Raw genomic sequence first — 4,681 nt, 5'->3', positions numbered from 1 at the left:
AAGTTATACCGCGCGAAGGTCAGAGCAGTCGATCCCTGTAACATGGGTGACTTTAACTAATAAACTGTACCAATTGGCCCGACCAAAATTCTAGAAATAAACCCATGGATGGATATATGAGTCTAAATTCAGGAAAATTTACGAAACCAGTTTCCGAGTTTTGAAACTCGAGATATGATTTTTAAGGCGACAGTGACGCAGTTTTCCAGCCTGACTGGAAATGTCAATGGATGGGCAAAACAAGTGAACTTAGCTTGCTAACCCTCGGTCCAAATCGGCGATGGTCTCGGGTTCGGGTGTTACAGGACTTGCACAGATGCGAGTATGACGAATTCAATTAAACAAAAGTGATGGCTATCTTTCTCTCGAGTATTCTATGTTTTCCTCTATTCGGGAATACGATAGTTATCCCTTTCGAGTGGGAATTCTCTTGTGTGAGGATCTTCGAGACTGTGATATTAGATGAAAAGTTCTATTGGTCCAGTTAGTTATGATCTACATTTCCCCAAGATTTCTATTCGATATATTGGAATGAAGTTGATGTAAAAATCTATGTAAGATTATTCGATGTTCTATTGATTATGGTTTATATATGCGAGAATTATATTATCTCTATTATGAGAAATTCTAAAGCATACGATGTAGTTTCCTACGGTTTTCTCTCGAGGATTTTTGGATCATCTTTATTATTTTCTTCGGATTATATTCTCGATTTCGGTATAATCTTTATATCTTGGAATTTCTTATATTGGCTTTTCTATCGTTCTTGTTTGAGAATTATCAAGCTTGGTTTATCTTTACGAGTAATCTTTGACTTGCGATATTAGAATGTTATGATTAAGCTTCGGCTCGATCATAGAAGTGTGGGGATTCGATGTCGAGATTTCTTTAAAATTTCGGGGTAAAGAATGGTTATTCGCAAAAGTAAATCTGAGTTATGTGCATTTAAGTTTATTCTCCGGTTCGAGAATACCGTTACGTGTTCTTTGGTAAGTAGTCGATAATCGAAATGATGGGTTTTATTCTTGAAAGTATGTTATGGAAACATATTAGTTGGATTTCTCTTGTTCGAGAGATGTTATAAGTATAGTTATCCTGATTAATAAAAGACCACATCTATGAAGTTGGAATCATTTGATTCATGTTAGTAAAGTTTCTAAACAGTTGATGATCGAGTATAGAAATGTGGCTATAAGTGGTAAATTAAACAAGTACAAGCATGATTCGACTTTTAATTTGGAATTGCAGGAGGATTTGATTTTGGTTTCTATTACTATTAATTGAGTAAGATTTGAAGATCGAGAAACTCGGGTATACAGAGAATTGAGTCTGAGTTCACAAGCAGATCTTGTTTATTCGTTCAAAGGATGTCGAATTGTCTATAGGGTAAAGCCGAATTTCAAATGTATTCGAGATTATTATTGTCGATGATGACAATGGGAAGAAAATGATAAATGACTGTTATGAATTTCAGATCGGGATGTCTCTCATTTCCGTGAAAATGAGAGATGCAAGTTGAATTGTGAAAGATTGATGATGGAAGTCTGCATGATTATTTTAGTATGTACAGATATATTATTCAACCGATGTGACTAAGTTGTATGTTTCTAAGTTTATAGTTCCAAGAATGTGGGTCTCGGTGTTTCAAATTGAGCTCCGAGGCTTATACCTCAACTATGGAAAAGCTATAGGAAATCTTGAGTATGAGCTTGTGTGGAATTGTTTTGTAAGTTGTGAGAAAAAGATATAAGTGACTCGTGAAAGTAGAGAACAACTTTTTTTGGTAAGATTTTCGGGGACGAAAATCCCTAAAGGGGGGAAGAAATGTAATAGCCCGATTTTAGGTCTAGTCGGAACAATGGCTTCGGGACCACAAACCCGACGAAAAAAAATTTATTTTATTATATTTTTATAGTCTATAAATTTCTGAAAATATTTTGTAAAAATTTTATTCGAAAATTTTGACGTTTGAGCACTCAATTTAGTCAAAAGGACTAAATTGTAAAAAGTGCAAAAGTTGAGTTCTTTATATATGAGGTGCCTAATTGTTATGAGTTTTAAATTGAAAGTCCTTATGTGACAATTATTCCTTTAATAAGTTAGTGAATGGATATTTGTTTGGTATTTTTGAAATTTGGTTGAAATAAAAGGGTAATTTTGTAAATTAATTAAAATAACCTAATAAGACAAATGATAAAAGCTATCATTTTTTTCATTCTTTCTTCTTCAACCGTGGAAAGAACAGAAAATAGCAGCCATGGATGAGCTCCATTCGCCAAGCTTTTATGGCTTATATAGGTATGGTTTTTGTCCCGCTTTTAATGATTTTCGTATTTTGAGATCCCGAAGCTTAAATTTTCTATTTCTACCAATTGATTGAAGAGAAATTAGAGTTTAAAATTTACCCATTCATGATATGGTTGTGCTTTGATGATTTATAGTGGATAATGAATGTTTGATGTGTTAAATATGAGTTTTATTCAATGAATTTGGTAAAAATGTCAAAAGGGGTTAAATTGTGAAAGTTACAAATTGGTCATAAGTGTGTGAATTAGTGAAAATTTGGAGTTGCCATAGAAGAGAAAAATGTTCAGCATGTCTTAAACCTTATAGAAATTGAATAAAAATTAATTTACGAGCATTGGGGCAAAAGTGCAAATATGCAAAAGTTTAGGGTCAAAATGAAAATTTGTAAAAATATGATTTTAGACCCATATGAATATTGTGACTGATTGGTAGGCTAAATGTGATGTTATAGATGATGAAAATTGAGACTTGGACCTAGAACGGAAAGAAATCGATTTATGGACGAGTATGTCCTTTTCACATTTGTGGTATCGAGGTAAGTTCAGTATGTAAACAATACCATGCTATACATGTATTTAAATGTTATCATTACATGAATTGTACAGATATTAATGTGTATGTAATTAATAGAAATATGATAAGACAAAGCCTTAATAGACGAGGAAAAATCCCGCTTGAACCTTAGGAATAGAATAGGATACGAGTGACATGTCACTAGGAATTATGAGTCTAGATGACTAGCTCGAGAGTGAGCATTGAAATGTCATGAGATATGAGGTAGCTTTAGCTACAATTGAAGCACTTATGTGCAAAGGCTTTTCCGAGTATCTAATTAGTATTCCAAGTGTTCAACGGGCAATCCAAGGAAAGAGTTAATGATGGTCTCAATGAGGTAAGTCATTGGTGAGTATGCACTCGAGTTATGTTACGAGTTGTGCAAGTATGTATACTAATCCTATGAGAATGCCTTGATATGTGATGATCTATGATGCATAATATGTATTCTTACCATGATGGATAAAATGGTGTTGTATTAATATTATGAACAATGATCATGAATGAGTAATTTAGCCTTGACAGATTTGAGTTACTGCAGTAGTGTAACTTTGAAAATACACTAAAAATAGTGGAAAATGAGTTTGAGGCAGAATAAAATATGGGATTAAAGCTTAATGAGTCTATTTTCACATGAAAGAAACAGAGGAAGAAAAACAATTCCATATTGTTTGATATTTGAATTCTTGTGAAACAGGGTCTGAATGAATTCGAGATCCCCTGTTCTAACTTTAGAAATTCACCAAAAATTGTACAAAACTTATTAAGAGTTATACCTTACATGAATGGATTCCTTATTGAGTCTATTTTTATGGGGAATAAACGGCATGGTCGTTGGAATTTTTTACAGGGAGAAATTCGGTTTGTAGTGTACAGGGGTCAGAGTGGTCATACCCTGAAACAGGGGAGACTTTAACTAATAAACTGTACTATTTGGCTTAACCAAAAATTCTGGAAATTTTATTGAAAACAATAAAATAAGTCTAGTTTTGGGGAAAATTAACGGAACTTAATTCAGAGTTTCGTAGCTCCGGATATAAATAATTTAGTGACCGTTGCTCAGAAAGATAGCTTGTAGTGAACTTGAAAATATGTTGTAAACATTGATAAAACAAGTTAATGAGTTGCTTATTGTTTTCATATGAACTTACTAAGCGAAAGCTTACCCCCTTCTTTCCCATGTTTTCTAGAGTTCCAGGTTAGCTCGGGTTGGAGGCCGTCAGAGATATTATCACCCTATCGAGTTAACGTTATCGGAGTAAGTAAACTCAAGTGATTCGAGTCTATGGCATGTATAGGGTTTTAATGTGAGTATGTAATATTATGATTTAGCCAAAGGCATTGGCTTGTTATTAAGGTAGTATTAGTCATGTAAATTGGCCTATGTCGGCTAATGACGTTATGGGCCCATATGATTATTCTTATGCATTTATGTTATTATTTCTTGTGATGTGGCTTACAACATGTATGCCTAGAGATTGAATTGAGATTCATTGATGAGCTAGTAACTAATGCAGGATTAAGTGATTGGTAAATAGTTAATAATGCTTCATGAATGGTTTGTGATGTAATGATAGTTATGTCTAGTATGTGGTAATGATATGGGCAAATTCTATAATATTTATTACATAAGAAAATAACTTGAGCATATCATGTTTGTAGATGTTTAAGAGCTCATTTATGCCACGTTGTATGTTATTGGATAAGTATGTATCTATGCATGTGGTGTGAGAGTGACAAAAGGCTTGATAATTAGACTATTTCGCCACACGGCCGAGCACATGGGCGTGTGAAGCCTTAACGCAAGAGATTTTTCTAA

General features: G+C 33.6%; 1 long non-coding RNA gene across 1 annotated transcript; it reads left to right on the top strand.

Annotated features, from left to right (window-relative positions):
* The first annotated feature begins 2,716 nt into the window (after nucleotides 1-2,716).
* Nucleotides 2,717-4,407, top strand: LOC128290512 (uncharacterized). The gene is made up of 2 exons (XR_008280375.1): nucleotides 2,717-2,842; nucleotides 4,053-4,407. It is a non-coding gene; the product is annotated as an uncharacterized LOC128290512 (long non-coding RNA).
* Nucleotides 4,408-4,681: the final 274 nt, after the last annotated feature.

The sequence above is a fragment of the Gossypium arboreum genome, chromosome 3, assembly GCF_025698485.1.
Source record: "Gossypium arboreum isolate Shixiya-1 chromosome 3, ASM2569848v2, whole genome shotgun sequence".
NCBI classification, from domain to species: domain Eukaryota; kingdom Viridiplantae; phylum Streptophyta; class Magnoliopsida; order Malvales; family Malvaceae; genus Gossypium; species Gossypium arboreum.
The sequence above is the reverse complement of the archived record's forward strand: the minus strand, read 5'-3'. Positions and strand labels throughout refer to the sequence as shown.